This window comes from Lissotriton vulgaris, chromosome 7 (assembly GCF_964263255.1).
Source record: "Lissotriton vulgaris chromosome 7, aLisVul1.2, whole genome shotgun sequence".
Classification (NCBI taxonomy): domain Eukaryota; kingdom Metazoa; phylum Chordata; class Amphibia; order Caudata; family Salamandridae; genus Lissotriton; species Lissotriton vulgaris.
The window spans coordinates 615,399,303-615,419,989 of NC_141695.1; the positions used below are offsets into that span (position 1 = coordinate 615,399,303).

Below are 20,687 nucleotides of genomic sequence, written 5' to 3' on the forward strand. Positions count from 1 at the left end.
GGGAAAGTATGTGGTGTCAACCCAGAAGTGGAGGGAGAGTAAAAAAGGCAAATTTCACAACTTCAGTAGAGGATCACTAGCATCCAACCAGAAGCAGTATACATGTCCATCGCGCAGACTTAAGGTCCTTGAGTTTACACATATGCCTGTGTCATCAAAACTAAGGTAGCGGTGCAATGCATCATTCTGTGAAGCACAACGCTGTGGCCAGCAGGTGGGTGTGCTTGGTGGTAATTTGTGGTATGAGAGTTGAGATTGGATCAATCTTGTGAGACACGAATAATCCTGGAGGTCATCTTGGATGCCATATTATAAAGGAACCCATTTCCAAACTGCATCGCCTGATATTCCATTAGTTCCTTGCAAGTGGTTGAGTATTTAGTTCCTTGGTGGCGCTCCTCTTCTCTGTGGTTCTGGATTGCAGCAAGGCCTGGCGGTCAGTATTTTGAGGGAGTTGACGAAGACAACAAAAAGCGTTTGTGATGCTACAAGAGCACATACAAGTAATACCTGAAGGAAATGGAAAAATAGCCATATAGTTAAGTGACCTCGGTTTCAAAGTATATAAAGAGAGAAGTGTGAGAAGTGTGGCTCAGGGGTTAGAGGCGGCAGACCCGGAAGCTGAGATCGGCCCTGGACCAGGGTTCAAATCCCCGCCTCGACGGGGCTTGGGCTCAATAATTCCACGGACTCGATAATTCTCACTCCGGTGCCTACTCGACTCACGGGTTCACACTCTGCGACTCTGGGCAATAGCTTGCTTAATCTCCACAACGGCCCCTCGCGGCGGGATGCCTGGCTTTCACCTTGTGGATACCCTGCCGGGGTTATCTCACAGGGGAATACCAGGACGGGTTCCCTAAGCAAGCGCTTAGATGCCTGCGATGTGGGTGGTTTGCGCTATATAAATACTTGTACATTTACATTTACATTTAAAGGGAACCTATGACGTGTATACACATGAGCACCGTGTTACATTTTGGGCTGCATGTTATATTAGGAAAGAATCGACTACAGACAGACTTCTCAAATCAGAGTCTAGACACTCTTTCTGGTAATCCTCAATCTTTCATAAGCCAAATTAATGGAATGTGTACTGATGATCTTTCAACTTACTGAAGGTGTTATCTTGACCCAGATCTCCCATGCAGTGCTCTTCCTAATTCCCTTCCCCTTATTTAGCCACTCCAGTCATCTGCAGTTATTACAGCAGACTTGATGCTACTGCAGAAGTCTAAAGTGACAGTCGGCTTCTGGGGTACTGATCCTGAGGAACTGGTTAGCTGACTGTAAACAGGGGGTGGGGGATTCCACATTTCAGTTGAGGGTCTAAGGTGTCCACCCAGAAAAGATGGGAACATAAATTAGGGAGATTTCAGAACTTTGGTACAGGGTCTATGGCTTTCACCCAGAAGTGATGGGGCCGTAAATAAGGAAAAACACAATGTCATTGAGGGTGTGTGGTTCCACGCAGAAGTGGATTGAGGGCAAACCAAGGAGATTTCTGAACCTCAGAAGAGGGTTATAGTATCCACCCAGAAGCGGTGGGAGTGCAGACCGAGGAAACTTCAAACACCTGGGTGTGTTGCTACTATGGATATAATCACAGTAGTTATAGAATGTGCAGTAATTGGCCTATGGGTCTCACCCAAGTGAGGTGTTTCCAACCACAGACTGTGCTTTTCAGCTACAGTGTTAAAGGAATAGTATTAAAGTCATTAAAGGAATCCTACTGGAGAAAGAACTTTAACTTAACTCTACTAAACTTAAGATAGGGTGTCGAGCAAATTCAAGGACCAGAGTTTCTGGCCATAGGTCCCTTCAAAGCCCATAACTGGGCCAAACAAGGAAGTTGCCATTAGGAAATCGCTCTTACCTCTATTGCCCTGTATATGACTGCCTGGGCTGGATGCCCTAAGAGGGCGAAGTGCAAAAAGAAGATTGGTGGGGGAGAGGCAAGGAGGACGAAGTGGGGCAGGGTTGCTTAAAAAATAATAGAAAAGGGACTATCAAAACAGTAACCTAATTTACATGCTTTACAGTGCAAACAACCTGACCAGTTCATGAATGCTCAATGTTTGCATACCATCAATACAGATTACTTTTTAGTCACGGATGCATACACAGTGAATGCACATGCAAACACAGACTGTGAAACAAGCCCAGCAACGCCCTTTAACTTTGTACCTGCGCACATTTTCAAAAGCAGTCTATTTTTAGGACTCGCGACCTATCGATGTGCGCAAGCGCATCGAGCGGAGCGAGAATTCAAGTGGCGAAAACACAAGTCAAACCAAAGGGCTTTCAGCCCCGCGGTTTTCATGCAGTTCCCGTGTACATGCAAGCGCATCGCATGCAAGCCCAGCCCAGCCTCTCTCATTCCCAGGCTCTCCCGCCCCCATCCGGCATCAGGCTTCTCCTCCCCTAGCAGCACTCCTCCCACACCAGCAACTCCCCCCTCCCACACCAGCACCTCCCCTCTCTCTCCACGCAATCACAGCCTTTCCCTAGCAGCACTCCTCCCACACCAGCACCTCCCCCCTCCCACACCAGCACTTCCCCTCTCTCTCCACGCAATCACAGCCTTGCCCTAGCAGCACTCCTCCCACACCAGCACCTCCCCCCTCCCACACCAGCACCTCCCCTCTCTCTCCACGCAATCACAGCCTTGCCGTCTGGTTTACTTCCATTTTATTTGCTTCGCAAACACAGCCTTGCCCTATCAGCACTCCTCCCACACCAGCACCTCCCCCCTCCCACACCAGCACCTCCCCTCTCTCTCCCCGCAAACACAGCCTTGTTTTCATTCTGTGCTCAAGTCCGGCCTTTCACCATTCCGTGGTTGATAAACTGTCTGCCACTGAGCTAGCTGGGTAAGAATGCCTGTTTTCCTAGCGCCTGGAGGCATTTCCGTTTGTGGTGAGCAAGGCTGTAATGTTTGTATATGGTAATATCGGCCATGTTCAGTGTTTGTAAATATCGGCCATGTTCAGTGTTTGTAATACATTCAGACGAGAGTACGGGTGCTTGTAAATTCTAAAACCATTTTGTAACCCGGCGGCTGCAACAGTGACAGTATACGAGTGCTGACACTTCTCAGCCGGATTGCAATAAATGTACATGAAAAATTAAAGTACTGGTTAAACTCAAGAGCTCGTGAGTTTTTTAAACAGAGAAAGGCTCTTCTGCGCGGCTTTTAACAGGATGTCTGGGTCGAGGCACTGTTACTCAGTAGAGTAGCGACGTTGCTGATTTGCAAGCACTGGCACTTCAAGGACAGGTTTCACTAACTTATATATGGAAATACCTGAATTTCGCTGCCGCGCTACGTCCATATTAGTGACAAACTGGAAGCACCATTTCTCAGTGGGTCTTGAGTACTGATAATACATAGCACTGACGCTTCTCGGCTGGTTGGCAGTACTGATAATCAGGACCACTGGAATTATGCGGCAGGAGAGGGCCGCATTATGCAGCAGGTTTTGGTAAACAATGCAGCAAGAAAGGGCAAATTATCTAGCATAATGCGGCACATTTTTTAATAGTTTGATTTAATTATTTTGCCTCTTTTGAAACTTGGTAACACTGTTTTGTCTGTACATTAGTTGCACTTCTTCTGTACCAATTCAATACCCATACATAGCACTAAGCAACAGAAAGCTGACCATTCCAGCTTTGCCAAGGGCCTTCCTCTGCGCTGCAACACGTGGCACTGCATTTTTAGTAACGTTTAAACCGTTAGAGGTTAAATCGACATCTTGTACAGGGCTAAAATCTGCAAATTATGTGGCACATAGCGGACTATGTGGCAAATGTGGTAAATCTATAATTATGTGAGAAACGAAATCGCATAATTCCAGTGCCCTGCTGGTAATATATGTGCTCTGGCACTTTTCAGTTAGTTAGCAGTACTAATAATGTACTAGCACTAGTACTTTTCAGTTGGGTAGAAGAACTGCTAATATACAAACACTGGCACTTCTCAGCTGGTAAGCAGTACTGATAATATACGAGCATTGGCACTTTACAGTTAGTTGGCAGTACTGCTAATACACCAGCACTGGTGCTTTCTAAGTTGTTGCCAATACTCATAATTTAAAATCAGTGGTGTTTCTCGACATGTTTAGATACTGGTAATATACGAGCACAAGCACTTCTGGGCTGGTGTGCATACTGATAACATGCGAGCACAAGCATTTCTAGGCTGGTGTGCATACTGATAACATGCGAGCACTTCAGGCTGGTGTGAATACTGATAACATGCTAGCGCGAGAACTTCTAGGCTGGTGTGAATACTGGTAACATGCGAGCACGAGCACTTCTAGGCTGGTGTGCCTACTGATAACATGCGAGCACCGCACTTCTAGGCTAGAGTGAATACTGGTAATATGCAAGCACTTCTATGCTGGGTTATAATGCTGAAAATATACAAGCACTGATATGCGCTGGGTTGTAGAAAAGGACACTGGCACTTCTTGACTGAGTTGTAAAACTTGTAGTACACGAGCACTGGCACTTCGCAAAGGGTTAGGATACTGGAAACATGCCACCACAAGCTTTTCTAGGCTAGAATGAATACTGGCAATATGCATGCACAAGCAATTCTAGGCTGGTGTGAGTACTGATAACATGCGAGCACAAGCACTTCTAGGCTGGTGTGAATACTGGTAATATGCGAGCACTTCTAGGCTAGAGTGTATACTAGTAACATACAAGCACCTCAACGACGCAACGCCACTCAACCACGCAACGCCACTCACACACGCAACGCCACTCACACACGCAACGCCACTCACACACTCAACGCCACTCACACACTCAACCCCACTCACGCACGCAACGCCACTCACACAACAGCGCCACTCACACACGCAACGCCACTCACACACGCAACGCCACTCACCCACGCAACGCCACTCATCCACGCAACCCCACTCACACATGCAACGCCACTCAACCACGCAACGTCACTCAACAACGCAACGTCACTCAACAACGCAACGTCACTCAACAACGCAACGTCAATCAACAACGCAACGCAAATCAACAACGCAACGCCACTCACACACGCAACGCCACTCACACATGCAACGCCACTCACACACGCAACGCCACTCACACACGCAACGCCACTCACACACGCAACGCCACTCACACACGCAACGCCACTCACACACACAACGCCACTCACACACGCAACACCACTCACACACGACACGCAACGCCACTCACACACGACACGCAACGCCACTCACACATGCAACGCCACTCACACATGCTACGCCACACACACACCCAACGCCACTCACACATGCAACGCAACTCACACACACAACACCACTCACACAGCCAACGCCACTCACACAGCCAACGCCACTCACACAGGCAACGCCACTCACGCAGGCAACGTCACTCACACAGGCAACGCCACTCACACACGCAACGCCACTCACACACGCAACGCCACTCACACACACAACGCCACTCACATACACAACGCCACTCACGTTGCCAATAGGTCTCGCAGTACGAAAGTTGGAGCCATTACAATTGCAAATAACAATGCCTTTTATTTTGGTTATCATTTTAAATACATAAAGGGCTTTGTCATTTACAAAACCAATAGCTCAAATTTTCCTACTGCGAGACCTATTGGCAACGCCAGTGCTTGTTACAATGCTGGAGCCGTAACAACAAGTCAGAAACCATACAATTGTGAAATGCATTGTAATATTCAATCCAGCAATACCCTTCTAAATAAAAATTAAAAAAAACATGGTAGGTCCACTGGAGACTTTTATGGCAATGAAAACATGTAAAAGCAAAAGGACAGACAACCCCAATTTAAAGCACGTTTCGTGTTTTTTGCAGTCAAAACAGCCTCACCTAAGCTGCTGGGAGACCTGTCTTAGGGTATATAGACTAGAGACTGAGCCATACAAAGATCACCAGTCTGTGTGAAACCGGGCAAGTGGTTTAGGTAGTCGACAGGGCTGAGGCACAGAGCACAAGGGGTTGGAACAGAGATGCAAACTACAAAACAGATTACTTTTTAATCACGGATGCATATGCAGTAAAGACACAGCCAAAAATTACAGTGAATTAGATTAGAAATGTGCTTTAACATTACACCAGGACATACTTTTAAAACCAGTCTATATTTAGAACACTGAAGCCTTCCCCAGAAGAGAGAAAGACCACCACACTGTGTTCTGGTGAAAGACTTCCTGGAAGCTGCAAGACATCGAGGTTCTTTGCGGCTAGGCTTAGGTTTCGAATGCAAACTCCTCATGAAGCAGGTACTCAAGCTGATTGGTGGTAGGGAGGAGCAAAGAAACAACCCTCTCTTCTCAGGGAATGCGGATGGAGACAAAATCTGACCTGGCCAAATTAGAACAACCCAGAAAACCAAGCACCCATGGCCATAAGTAAGAGATCAATCAATCAGGAAATTGTGAAGCACGCTACTCACATGTGAGGGTCTCAAGGTGTTAGGGGTGTGGGCGTGCAGCTCTGAGTCAGCCAAAGAGACCGGTCTAAAGGCTCTTTCTGATGGTGTGCAGAGTGGGGGGATCGCCTGCTGTTGATCAGGAGCTCGCTCTAGAGCTTTGCCGCGATGTAGAAGAAGGCTCGTCCACCTGCTCTTGTTCTGCGGATAAGTGGGGTTTGGGCGAGGTCAGCAGAGCAGAGTTTTCTCTTGGGTAAGTGGAAGGAGACTCTGTTGTTGAGTTATTTGGGTCTGGTGTTGTGGAGGTATTTGTAGGTGTGGGTGAGTAACTTTAAAGTTACTCTCTTCTCAACGGGGAGCCAGTGGAAATCTTGCAGGTGTTGGATGATGTGTTCATGCCGTAGGATGCCGAGGATGAGTTTGGCCACAGTGTTCTGGATGGTCTGGAGTTTGCGTAGCAGAGATTTGTTGATTACGGCATAGAGGGAGTTTCTGTAGTCCAGTCTGCTAGTTAGGAGTTTCTTTGGGTGACGTACTTTCTGGATTTGGCGGGGGGATCCATTTGAAGGTCTTGCGAAGGATGCAGAGGGTGCTGACGCAAGTGAAGGCGACAACATTGATCTGGCGGTTCATGGTGAGGGAAGAGTTGAATATGATGCATAGGTTCCACGCGTGGTCCGTGGGGGGCTTGCTCAGGGCGGTGGGCCACCAGGTGTTTTCCCAAGCTGAGGGTGTAGGCCAGAAGATGAGGACTTCTGTCTTCTCCGAGTTGAGCTTTACATAGCTGCTGCTCATCCAGGATGCAACGTCTTTCATTCCTTCCTGGAACCTGAGTCTGGTGGCATTAGCTCCCTTCGTGAGGGAGAGGATGAGCTGTGTGCCATTGGCGTAGGATACTATGCTGAGCCCATGCTGTCTGACGATGGCAGCGACGGTACCATGTAGATGTCAAAGAGCGTGGGACTGAGCAATGATATTTAGGGTACTCCGCAGTTGATCTCTGTGGGTTCGGAGAGGAATGGCGGGAGTCTGATTCTTTGGGTTCTGCCGGTGAGAAAGGAGTGGAGCCAATCGAGGGTGATTCCCTGTATGCCCGGTGTCGTGGAGTCTGGCGGAGAGGTTGTGGTGTAAGACGTTAATTCAAGAAACAAGACAGTCTGCCACTTCAAATATATATTAAGGCTCCATTTGAGTCCTATGATCAGATTCGCAGTAGTAAGCTCACAGAAACCAGAAACAACATCAAATCATTATAGAAAAATATTCATAATTTATTTCATTTCTTTAGTATAAATAAATATTTTTTCCAAAACAGAAAGAAAGAATTCACAAAAACATAATGATAATGCATACAAGAATATTGCAATAACATCCCACACACCCCTGCATACATTCAATCAATCTTCACGCACACATTCTTTAAGCATCCAAAAATTCAATTACTTCACACATACACATCATGCTTCAGTCGCCAGATGTTGTACACAAAGTTGCGTCCTGGATGGTCTCCAAATAGAAGATAGGATACTAGATGACCATACAGCAGGACAGACTCAAAACGTGGTGGAAGACTATAGAAGGCTGTGGAGAGGTGTAGAAGGATGAGGGCCACGGTGTGACCTTGATCGAGGAGCATGCGGTTGTCGTCTGTGGCAGTGAGGAGGGCGGTCTCGGTGCTGTTGCTGCTGCGGAATCCGGATTGGGAAAGGTCGAGGACAGTGTTCCCTTCAATGAAGTTGGTCAGCTGGGCATTGACTTTCCTCTTGGTGACTTTGGCCGCAAAGGGAAGGAAAGAGATGGGGAGTGGATTTTTCAGGTCCGTCCGGTCTGCAGATGGTTCCTTGAGGAGGGGCTTGACTTCGGCGCGTTTCCAGTCATCGGGGAAAGTGCTGGATTCGAAGGTGGCGTTGACGGTGCATCATAGCTCGGGTGCTATGTGGAAGATGTGTGTTGGGCAGGGGTCCATGGGGGCTCCTGAGTGAGTGCTCTTCCTGGTCGTGGCAGTACCTTCAGTGGTGACCCCGGGGTCCAGACGGCGATGGTAGGCTGGCTGTTGCTGCTGAGGGAAGGCATGGTTTCTGGAATCTGTTTGCCGAAGTAGTCATAGAGGGTGATTTTCAGATGGAAGTTGGAGCCAAGCTTGTTGCAGAGGTCCTGGGAGGGTGTGATGTCCGTGGCTTCGCTGTGAGTTTGGTGAATTCCTGGATGATGCTTAAGAGCTCCTTTGAGTTGCTGGAGTTAGCAAGGATTTTGTTCCGGATGAAGGTCCTTTTGGTGTATCTGATGAGTTGGTGATATTCTGTCTTGGCGTTTTTTGTAGGTGGTTTGGTCTTCAGTGGTTTTTCTGTTCCTCCATTGCTTCTCGAGACGTCTCCAGGTGCGTCTGGATTCTCAGATGTCGGTGGTGAACTAGGTGGCCTTCATTTGGAGCGGTCTGTCGGGGTTGCGGAGGGGGGCGCGCTTGTCTGCGCAGTTGGTGATCCACCGGTGTAGTCCTTTGGCTGCAGAGCTGGCGTTTGTCGAGGCGGGAGGGGGATCGTGGTTGAGGGTGGAGTTGAGGTGTTCCTCTGTGAACTTGCTCCAGTTCCTTTACGATGAGCTTGGTGTAGGTTTGTGAACTGTGGCTTTGTCGAAAGAGAAGTGTACTCAGTGGTGGGCCATCCAGGGGAGTTGGGTGGTGCGGCTGAAGTTGATGTTATTCTCTCCTACGAAGATGGGGTTGTGGGAGTGTCCTACCTTGTGGGTGGTGGTGGTGACAAGCTGTTTCAGTCCGAGGTTGGCGGAGTTGGGTCGCTGCGGTTGTTAAGGTGGAAGTTGAGGTCCCCGATGAGTATGTAGTGCAAGGAGGCAATGGCGTGGGACGTTAATGTGGTTGGCAATGGTGGTGGTAAACGAAGTTCGAGGTCCAGCGGTCTGTAGGCGAGGGTGCTGTGTAGGGTCGTTTGGGGGCTGGTCTGGATCTGGAAATTAAGGTGTTCGGTGGTGGATGGGGTGAGGAGGATGCATCTCAGGGCTTCGGGGATGTTGGTGTCCGCCGTGGGTGTGGCAGCCGTGGCGGTGCGGAGGATGGTGAAGGATTGTCTGCAATGTTGGCAGGAGAACAGGCCGTGCGTGGTGTTCGGGGTTGCCTGCTGGCAGTTGTTGTTCCTTCCGTGGATGAGTGCGTGGAGGTCAGCTGAATTGTAGTTGTGGGTGATCGGAGTGCCAGGGTCCCTGGTGCTGGTCAGGGCTAAACTAGACTCTGTTGCCTCACTTGGAGATATCAAGAGGCAGTTGTCGGTCTAGGGACATTCTGGAGCCACAAAAAGGTTGCCATAGAGTTCTGCATCGTGGTCAAGACATAAGTGGTCTCAGCAAAAGCAAAGGTCAGGGAAGGATACTTGTCATTTTTGTTCTGCAATGTAAAAGAGCAGGACCTACTGTGTTTCTGCAAAATGGGTAATAGAGGCAAATATCCTGCAGGTCCACAGAGCACAGGCAATCATTTTATACCAATAACTGACAGAACCGAAGTTACATTTGCATCTTGAACTTCTCGAGAGGGAGGAGCTGGGAATGGGCTGGAGTTTTTCTTACAAGGGAATGGGGAGAATAATATTCCTGGTTCCTTCCAGAGGGCAGTATCAACTAAAAGAAGGAGCCTCACAAGCTGCTGCAGACGTTCTTGGTACGCCAACAGGGACAGAAGTGTCCAGAATGCCGGTGACTGGGAAAGCTGCAAAGAAAAGCCATTCAAAGCCACATAAAGGATTCATTAGTTGACATTTGGTTTGAGTAACCACAGAGGAGAGAAAGAATCCCCATCAACTCACCACTGTAGTAAAAGGTAGTTGGCCTTTTGAGATGTCACCCAGGAGGGATGTGAACCACCACAAAGTCAAAATACTTTTTAGACTCTGTGGTTGGTGCGGTGAAGTAGGGTGAGGGAAGTTCGTAAGGAGGAAGAGTTTTTTCTTTCTATTGAACAGTGTCCTCTTGGACTGGTAAGCGTAGTCTGATGAAAAGGGATTGTCTGACAGAAACCTGGAGCAAAAGTGTGCTCTGAACATAAAAGACTGAAATGTCTTCTCCAACTATGAGGAGAATTGTGGTTGTGATAGTACCACTTTAATGGTTTTCCCATTCTGGTCATGACTAAGTGTGTTTGTGCTGCAAGAATCCCTCGTCTGTGGAGGGATCGAATAGGTTCAGCCATCAAACCGGTTGTTGAGGACTTTCTTCTTAGTCACTTGCTTATTATCAACAACTTGCATCAGGACTGTAAGAAAATGAACAGACCAGAAATCATGGTTTTGCTTTTGGTGTTGATGGGGTCTCAAGACATTTGCAGTTTCATCTCAAATAGCCACAGTCTAGGTTAAGCAGATACTCTTACTCAAATCTATGTTACACATAGATTTTAGCTAGCGAGGGTCTGCTTTACTAAGAAAAAGGCAGCAAGACTGGTAAGTATTCCCATAGGTTTCAAGATATTTTTACATAATAGACTAAGGTGGAGCTTATGGGTAGCCAAATACACAATGTCCAAGGAATATTTATGATTGCCGGTTTCCCGCATGGTTTCCAGCAAATAGACTGTCTACTTATGGTCTAGAGAACAATAGCCAAAATGTGTATTTGGTGGGGAGTCGAGGCAACCACCAAAGCAAAGATGGGAGAGCAATAGGCCCACACTGGAGAACACTTCTGTGTCCATTGCCAATACTGAGTGCTAGCACCTGATTGGATGCTGTGCTTGTAGTTTCCTGTGCCATCATTAAGATCAATGACTAGGTCAATGCTTATGTCATGGATGCGTCCTGCAGAGATGTGGCTTGAAGGACAGAACCATTGAAGCCTTGTCCACTCTTAAAAACACTTACCAGAAAATCCTGGTTAGGAACTGGCAGCTGGAGTGGGAACCAGCAGTGATAAAGTCAGCAACTAAGAATGATCTTCAGGGGCAAAAGCTGCAGAGTAGCAACCAGAATCTGAGGGAACAGACAGACGGTTTCTCCCTGGCCTTCAGCTTTGTAATCAGTTTTGAAAAATAAGTCTGAGCTAAGGATGGAAAACAATATGTATGTAGGTGGAAAATGGATACAACATCAGACCCTGAATCTCCTGGTATGTTTCTTTAAACTGATCTGGCTTGTCCTCTATAGAGTCCACATTACATGACAGAACGAAGTAAGAAACCAAAAGTGTCGAGTCCTCGCTTGGACCATAGGAGTAACAGTCCTATGCTTCTTCCTATGCTTATGATTAAATGAGAGGTAAGGTGAAACACAGAGCATGTTCAAACAAGGAAGGCGGCAGGCCAATCAAGTTTCTGTGCTACAAAGTTTACTGTTATCTCGGCAGTGGCGTAACAAACGTTGAGGGGGCCCCTCTGCAATGTATACGGAGGGGACACCACTCCGGAGTTAATCCGGAGCTCTCAGGCCTCAGTACTGTGCTGAGGGGGCCCCTTGAAGCTCGGGCCAACCCCCGCACCGCGGAGCTGCGGGGGCCTGTGTTACGGCCCTGTATCTCGGTAGACACCTCTATCTCAGTAAAGTGTCTGCACGTACAGTGAGAAGGGCGCAACTACAGCAGAATCAGGAGCTGGAATGGATTGGCCAGGTTGGGACAACAAAGGAGAGTGCTCAAGGAAAGAGCTTGGTTCCACTTCTCTGTGGAACCCTGTGGCTTTATGTAGGCTTGGCCCAATGATCCAAACCAAATGAAGGAGACTTGCTCAACTATTCAGAGCAACATGCTGCAGCAAGGTGAAATGAACCAGAAATAACATGCTTAGACCCATGGGAGCATACGCTAGTTAATCTGTGGAATGACTAAAGGAAGGAGGGTCTGGAAGCAAAATTTTTCCAGTATAAGTGTACACCCAGTTTTGAACGCTATTTAGACAAGATCAGTTCTAGCTATTGCTAGAAACCTATATACGGTTTAGATCTTGCACTCTCCCTTTAAAACCCTTTGCAGCAAAATTGGAGAGGCCTTCGGAATCTACTGCTGACTGCCCCTTTTGCCCATTGATCTTTGAGTGAGTGGAACATTTCCTGTTTTTCTGCCCAGGTTGTGTGACTCAACGAAAAAGGTGGATAGCTTGCATTTGTAGGTTGCTAGGCATAACTCATTTCCACTAGGATCATGAGGTGTGAAACATCGGAACAACTTGATTTTGCTACATCAAGATACCTCCTTTATGCTTGTGGAATAAGATCAGTGAAGCTTGGCAAACCATCTAATAATCCTCCTACGGTTGAATGTTTTATTGTACCTTTTATTTCTACGTGCCATGCTTTTTTGAATTTGCACAAGCATTTCCAATCATCGTATATGCACTTTAGGTTTTTATAACGATTGTAAGATGTATGCATTTAATTTGTAAATCATTATTTAAACAGCTATGAAATAATTCCAGATCAGCTGGTATGTGTATTATGCACTTTTATAATTGTATGGTTCTAGGTCCTGCTACTAGGGTATGCACTAAAACAAAATTGGCGAATTTGTTAGAAAACCATAGGTTTCCATCAATTTACAGGCCTAAGATTATGTACAAACCTTACCATTAGGCATAGCGGACCACTTCAAGTTTTTGTCTACAGTTTGTGTTCAGTGTTATGCTTTCTTGTGGAATCAGGCAAATAGGGAACTACTGTATGTAAAGCTTTATGTGTTGAGGATTATTAAGTGCAATGCACTATGAATTTATGTGGGCAATGTATTCTGTGTTAATTTTTTTTATTGTTAACTTTTATGGCATATAGCCGAAATAACGTATTTATACTACAAAATGCTCAGACTCCCAGTACAAATGCAGTTTGGCATTCCTGCGCCCAGAATGGTAGGCCCACTTGACTGGACTGTTCAAGAGAGCTTAATGAGTACAAACGTGTGTCATCCCCCATCTGGTCCTTACCTTGTAGCATCCCTTACAACCAAATCTTTTTGAAACAGAGTGTCTGGTACTGGCAGAAAGTTGTCCTTACAAGTTTCTTGACTTTACCTTTCCTATGTTTACTCGCACCACTTGAACATGCCCGCCCATATTTACCTTATGCTCTGATAGCGGTTGAACATTTTCTTGAATCGTTTTTTTTCATGCTTTCGTATTATTAGGTACCCGAGAATTCCACATTACTAACCCGACGTAAGTGCCCACCAATTTTTAAATTGCGCCGACCACCTGTGCACTTTTCACGAACACTTGTCACTTTGGCACCATGCAGTGTTATTTCACCATTCACCGTTCATGGGATATTATGTTTGTTATGATGACATGTTACTTTATGTTATTTACGATGGTTAAATGTTATGTTTGCAGCGATGCTCCCTGAGGAAGGGCTATGTTAAGCCCGAAATGCATTGGAGCTGACATGAATGTTGGGTCATTATGAAATGAATCACTTGACAAACATGAAATGATTGAAAGATTTCACGAATGAATATTGAAGAATAAAAACAAAACTTTATTTTGTAAACTCTTTGAACTGTGGAGTCCTTATGTGAAGGAACCTTGTTTGAGTGCCATAGAGGATGCAACCGATGACTCATTGGGAGCACATGTTTTATTGATATTCGACGTCTGAGACGGAAGACGCCACCCTTTGAGCACCTGATACAGTAATACTATCTATTGTATAACCAATTCTTAGGATTGAACAGGCTGTGCATCTGTGTCTTTACCTGCATACTTATCAAAATCAATCCGCCGCTGGACACCGATAGCACGCCACTCATTGAAATTTTAACACTACAACATGTCTTACGAGGACATAGCCAAAAGCACAGAAGCAAGGGCGGATGTTTTTGCCTTTAAAGATGATGAAGCATCAAAAATATATGCCTTAATTCAGGAACAGATCACAGAGTCAACCACCCACAGGCAAAGGAACAAAATATCAGGCAACTAATTTATTTGTTAAAAAGGGAATGTAATCAGAAATTACATGCCAGCTCTCTAATAAGATACCACCGTGCGCAGCGCATTCCCCGGGGTCTACGCATAGCATTAAAACCTTCCCTCTGGAAGAATTCAAAGAAATTTCAAGAAAAGTGGTACGCAATTTTGAACAAATGTTCCTTAGATTAAATTCTCCTAATTATAGAAGAATTATCAAGCATTCTGGACGAGCTGACCAAAGAGATCGCTGAAGTATCCACTGAACTGACGGGTATGATGTCAGAGGTGGATTGGTCAAAAACACCTGAGGAAATCAACGATCAGATTGCTAGACACTCTCGTGAAATCAATAACCGAAAGATAAGAAAATTCAAGAGGGATACCCTCGATTATAAGGGCGGAGGTCTATGCCCAGAGAAGAAGGAACCGTCCCTATACTCAATACACAGATATGTCATCATCAGGTTGCGGTATCTCAAATAGACCACAACTCGGCAGAACACATACTACAACATCAGTGCATACTACACCACAAACTGAGGAAATTCAACACATTACAACTACCACCAGTACTTTTTGAGAGGAAGGCCAGCCACAAAAAGGAGACCCAGGAGGGGAAAAGGGAAAAGAAAAAGAAAAGGAACATCCCAATACCAGGAGTATGAATGAATGAATGAATTGAGTTTTATAGAGTGCACATAGCTGCCCTGAGGCGTCCAAGCACTAAGATTACCAACTGAGGCTTAGGTTGCTTGAGGGAGGGATATCTTACCCAACTACTAATTGATGAACAGAAGCGTTTTCAGCTGTTTGCGGAAAGAGATGAGGTCGGGGTTGGACCTTAGATGCTGGGGAAGAGCATTCCACAGCTTGGCCACATTATAGGAAAAAGAGCGGCCTCCCGATCTTGATTTCTTTATTTTCGGCACAATGGCCAGGTTGGCAGTGGTTGAGCGCAGCTGTCTGGCAGGATGATAAGGTGTAATGAGGGGAAGATTAATTACTGGGCCTAAAGACCAAAATGCCTGATGTGCAATACAAAGTGATTTAAAGTTAACTCTTTCCCTAACGGGGAGCCAGTGCAGTCTCCTTAGGCCGGACTTTACTGATGATCTGCGGGGGATTTGTAAAAGAGTCCGTGCGGCGCAATTCTGTATCAACTGCAGTTTGCGCAGAGTGAAGTCAGGAGCTCCCAGATATAAAGCATTCCCGAAATCCAACCGTGATTGGATCAGGCCCAGAACCACGGTCTTTCTTGCTTCGAAGGGGAGTAGAGGGAGGATCTTTCTGATGACTCTAAGGATGCCGAAACAGATGGCAGATAGTCTTATTGCCTGCTGGTCAAATGACAAGGACCTATCCAGCCAGACACCAAGGCTCTTAATGGTATCTTTAGGTGCCGGGGCAGGTCCTAAGCTGGCCAAAGAGTATCGATAGAAGATGGTGCGAGACGACCTAGGAGCATGAGCTCAGTCTTGTCTCCGTTGAGGTTGAAACAAGACTTGGTCATCCAGCTCTTAACCATCTCCAGGCAGCCTGCACGATCCACACACGCTAAGGAGCCCCCTTCCTGCGCCAGAGAGACCACTAGCTGAGTATCGTCCACGTAGGTAATGATCTTAATGCCATACGGACAGACGATCTCAGCCAGTGGCCTCATGTAGACGTTAAATAACGTTGGGCTCAACGATGATCCCTGCGGGACTCCACATCCCAGAGGCTTACTGGTGGAGGTGACATTGCCCTCGTATACCTGGAAGGATCTATCATTCAGGTAGGACCTGAACCACTCCAGGGCTTTGTCAGATATTCCGGTGTCCAGGAGACACTGCAAGAGGATGTCGTGGTTAACGGTATCAAATGCATGATCGAGGAGGATGACTGCCACCGATCCTCCCCGATCTAAGATCCTCCTGGACTGTCACAGCCAGTAGTGCAGTCTCGGTCCCAAGCTTGGGGCGAAAGCCTGTCTGGGAGGGATCAAGCAGCTGGTTTTGTTCAAAAAAGGTTGTTAATAGACCGTTTATGTATTTCTCCAAGACTTTAGCTGCCCAAGGCAGCAAGGAGATCGGGGGAAAGTTGTTAGGATTCTTGGTGTCCAAGTTGTTTTTTTTAACAAGGGCCCTCACCATGGCCTGTTTCCAAGCCACTGGGACTGTGCTGGTGGAGATCGAGGTATTAAGTACTGCTAGCAGTGTAGGGAGGATGGTCTGTATAGCAGAGACTAGAATATGTGGAGGTGCTGGGTCCCTAGGGGAGCCTGATTTCACCTGACGCATGAGGGAGGTGAGATGGTCTGCATCCATCTGGGGAAATTCCGCCAACACTGGAGGGCAATTGGATTTGTTTTCTTGTGGGGGACATAAAGGTGTCCTTCAAACTAGTCTGCTCTGAGGATGGAAAGGAGGAGTAGATGAGATTAATTTTCTGGAAGAAGAAATTGGCCAGATCTTCACAACGGAGCCGAGGATTTTCGTCAATAAGTGGAGGCGTTGGGAGGTTGAAAAGACTTTTTACAATTTTGTAAATCTCCTTGGAGCTGGAGCTGGCCTCTGCGATTTTATGTGAGTAATATAAGGATTGCGCGCTCTTTATGTCTTTTTTATATGCTCTAATAGCCTCTCTATATAAATAATTTTGCCTGCTCCGGCATATCCTAGTCGCCATTTGCGTTCTAATCTGTTACAGTAGCACTTTTTCTCCCGTAGTTCATTCGAGTACCAGGGAGCAGAAATCCTAGATCTTTTTAAGACAGTTTTCTTCATAGGGAGCGTGGCATTTAAAGAGTTGTTTATCCATTCATTAAACATTTCATTGGCCAGTGATGGGAGTCTGACCAACTGAGGGAATTGAGTTTTGTAACTCCTGAGTCCACTGAGCCAGCGGGATTTTAGACCAATTGCGTGTTTCTCGTACTGTAGGTGTGAGGGGCGAAGGCTTGTCAGTTTTCCATAGTAACGGGATTAATGCATGATCTGTCCAGGGGAGTATTTTAGGGGGGCATGCCTTCAAGTTGGGGCAGTTGCTAAACACCGGATCCAACAAATGACCTTTGGTGTGCGTGGGGGATAAAACCAGCTGGGGCAGCTGTAAAGCAGAGAAATCTCCAATTAATTTATTTGCGATGGAGTCATTAGGTTCATCAAAATGAATATTGAGATCGCCCAATAACGTAAAGTTGGAGGGTGAAAAAGCCAGGTCAGTGACCAGCGGGGGCAGAGACTCGTGAAACTGTTTGGCTGGGCCCGGTGGGCGATATATAAGTGCTCCAGAAAAACTTGTATGGGGGAAAATTCCAGGGAGAAGGACAGGCTTTTGCAGTCCGAGAAGGGGTTAGGGGTGCAGCGACAGGTAAAACAGTCTCTGAAAATGATTGCTAAACCACCCCCTCTTTCATTTACGCGATCCTGTCTCACAATTTGGTAACCCTGCCCCAGGGTTTGAACCAACTCAGGGTCGGATTGCGGAGTTAGCCATGTCTCGGTGAGAAAAAGAACGTCAGGTTTTCTCTCATCGAGTAGCAGTGATAGTTCTGTACAGTGTCTTGGCAGTGACCTACAGTTTAAGAGGAACATTCTAAATAGTTGTTGTTTGTGTGTGTGGGGGTTAGGAATGAGATGTGTATTGCAGTGCCTGCACTGAATAGGTAGGTCAAGCGGAGGGTACTTATGTACGCAGGACAGATTTACCTGTGAGTTAATAACTCGTAATTCTGTGGATGTGTATCTCCTGATATTTTTAATAGGAGAGATAGGGGTTGTGGCCCCTGGTCCCGGCCTGTCGCGGACAGGCGCAGACGGGCTTGCCTTAGACGCGCCTTCGGCGTGCAAACGGCGAGCCCGCTGCGCTCGTCCGTTGCGCTTCCTGAAGTTACACATTTTTATATGTGCGGGAGGACGACCAGGGGGGGCGTGGCCTCAAAAGGGGCATGGCCAATGATCTCGCCGGTGATGGTGTTTGCCTCCGCACAGGGTCCCGTGTCAGCGCTAGATCCGTTGCACGGTGAAGGCAAAAGCGTGTAACCCCAAGAGGAGCAACGTGATGCAACAGGTAGGATTAAAAACAGATAGATTTTAAAATGAGTCGCAAGCTTAGCCTACTCCCGGCTTCCGCCTCAGGAGGAATGATGTCTAACGGCGCTCGCAATCAGCGACGTTAAGTAAGGTGGGCGGGGGGCGTGGCCTCAAAAGGGGCGTGGCCAGCGATCTCGCCGGTGATGGCGGCGGGGTGTTTGCCTCTGCACAGGGTCCCGTGTCAGCGCTAGATCCGCTGCACGTTGAAGGCAAAAGCGTGTAACCCAAGAGGAGCAAGGTGATGCAACAGGTAGCATTAAAAACAGATAGATTTTAAAATTAGTCGCAAGCTTAGCCTACTCCCGGCTTCCGCCTCAGGAGGAATGATGTCTAACGGCGCTCGCAATCAGCGACGTTAAATAAATTGGGCGGGGGGCGTGGACTCAAAAGGGGTGTGGCCAGCGATCTCGCCGGTGATGGCGGCGGGGTGTTGGCCTCTGCACAGGGTCCCGTGTCAGCGCTAGATCCGCTGCACGGTGAAGGCAAAAACGTGTAACCCCAAGAGGAGCAAGGTGATGCAACAGGTAGGATTAAAAACAGATAGATTTTAAAATTAGTCGCAAGCTTAGCCTACTCCCGGCTTCCGCCTCAGTACCGAAGAAGGATCAGAAGAAAAAAGTAGTAATGAAGGACAACTAGTGATTAACATTTCTAGCTATAATTTGACACCTGCTGAAAAGTCTTTGTTACAGAGAGAAACCTCGTTTGTTCCCACCACTGATACCGATCCATTGGAACTGGAAGTAAGCTTTTTTAAACTTATGAGGAATATGATAATGTTTTATCTCAGGGGTCGCCAACCGGTCGATCGCGAGCTACCAGTAGCTCTCTCACACCCTGTTAGTAGCTCGCGGTCCAAGTTCAACTTTTGTACCCTATCGTCCTCGTTTTGTTTGGTTTTGAGGCCTTTTGTCTATGCTTCTCTGCCGCCAAACGAACCAGCCGCTCACACTGTCTATATGAGCCTATCCGGGGCGGGGCGAAGAGGCAGACGTTGGGCCAGCATGAGACACCTGAACCTGCTTACGGAGAACCACGAAGCCTGCCTTCTGCTGCCCGGAATCGCGCTATGACAGCCATGCCACATGCCAAACAACTTGTTAGTGTAACCTCTAACCGTCTCACGCATATTAGTGATATATGCACATCCCTGCAAGGACTGAGTCACTGGACAATATCAAGCATGTGTGCGGCACTTGGCAGGGCTAAGCTGAGTAAATAAAACTCTCCCGGTAAAGTCCTTTATTCTTCTGCCGCCTGCAAGTGGCAGGCTGAGGTCTTTTTCTTACGGCTGGGATGAATCCGACAGACTCTCTGACCACTGGAGAGCACTGGGCCAGCAACCCCCCTTTGCTTGCAAAAAAGTCATTTGTTGTCACCCACGTGCGCTGTGCAAACTCTATGTTGCCTTCCCCAGAAGTGGCTCTGATCGTCCTGAAGCAAGAAAGCACCGAGGAGAGGCATGGAACAAGCTCCACAAGACTGCCCCAAACAGACTGAAGGAACCTGACCTCTGGCTTTTATCTAGACAGGAATGCTGAAGTCCTGTCCTGGGCGGCTAAATACTAATTTTTGGTGATTTAAAGCTCCAGGGCAAATCCCTTCTCCCCTGAAGCTGAAAGCCTCGGCACAGAACTATATAGGAGCAGCCGCTGAAGTAATCATAAAGCCCTACAGGTAGGAAGTTCGCTCGTCACTTTACTCCTCCTGTTGTCAATGTGCTTATAAAACACGTGCTCAAACACAGAGCTTTAATAATAAACTTTTATAAAACTGCGAGCTTTGTTACGAGGTGCACAGACATTATTTGGAAAGACACATATTTCCCTTTCACAATGGTGTTTCTTCATTAACATATTTAAAAGTCAAATATTCTGTAAACAACATATTTTTCATTCATTCATTTCTCTTGCCGATATCGCTTTACATTAAAATAAGACACCACATATGTTCGGTAAACATTATGTGAAGAATATGCTTTTTAAAGAGTAAGGGATATGAAGAGTAAGGGAGCAGTGAACAGAATAATCCTGATAATCTCGAGTTTAAAAGTGCAAACCTTTTTGTAATTGTTTGTGTTTCATTTCTTCCCACAATTAAAAGAACACTAATATTTTTTGGAAAAATTGATAATTTCTGACATTCCAAACTCAGTGTCAGACATAATACTTTGAAATGTCACACTTAAAACCTATAAATATCACCCATAAACAAACTGGAACCTTGGCAGCAATGGCTATGAGAATGCGCGATTTGGCGCGCTGGAGCCACATCC

General features: G+C 46.7%; 1 protein-coding gene across 6 annotated transcripts in view; it reads right to left on the reverse strand.

Moving 5' to 3' along the window:
* SLC25A19 (solute carrier family 25 member 19) overlaps window positions 1-20,687 on the reverse strand; it is a 306,920-nt gene that overhangs the window by 93,114 nt on the left and 193,119 nt on the right. The gene's annotated exons all lie outside the window — the stretch shown is intronic.